Genomic DNA, 699 nt, shown 5'->3' with positions numbered 1-699 from the left:
CTTCTTCTTCTTCTTCTTCTTCTTCTTCTTCTTCTTCTTCTTCTTCTTCTTCTTCTTCTTCTTCTTCTTCTTCTTCTTCTTCTTCTTCGCCACTTTGAGTCCTACGTGACCACATGATGGCCATTCTTATTTGCTGAAAGATACCACCCCCCGATATTGCTCTGGGGCTCAAGGTTAACACATCAGGTCGTACCTGCCCTTGATCCGGTTGAGGTTTTAAGGTCTCCTGAGGTCAGAGAGTGCCTTTAAGGGATGAATTAAGTAAGAAGGTGGTTTTTAATGGTAAATTCCTTTTTGGGTCAATGACTCTACCCTAGCGACCATCGTGCGGCAATTACAAAATACACTCTCACCCTCACATTGAGGAAATAATCCTCGTAACGTAAATTTCCTGTATGTTTTGTAATGTACTGTCTACAAAATATGTCAGAAATTTCCGCCAGTTCTTTCCCGATTGTGGATAAATTCCAAGTCGAAATGTAATTATACAATTTCGCATAATATTTTTACGTGACGCTTCAAGGAAAATTTTCCCGTAAATCCTATACGACTGTTTTTCACAGGATACTCGTCCTCGATACCTCGTTCACCACCACCGGGCACTTCACCCAGAAAATCGTTTCCTTGAAACAAGGCGAAATTGCCTTAAGTTAAAGAAATTAGCGTCGAATTAAGGAAATTTTCCTTAAATAAATATAA

This window comes from Frankliniella occidentalis, unplaced genomic scaffold (assembly GCF_000697945.3).
Source record: "Frankliniella occidentalis isolate FOCC.00 unplaced genomic scaffold, Focc_3.1 Scaffold59, whole genome shotgun sequence".
NCBI classification, from domain to species: Eukaryota; Metazoa; Arthropoda; class Insecta; order Thysanoptera; family Thripidae; genus Frankliniella; species Frankliniella occidentalis.
The sequence above is the reverse complement of the archived record's forward strand: the minus strand, read 5'-3'. Positions refer to the sequence as shown.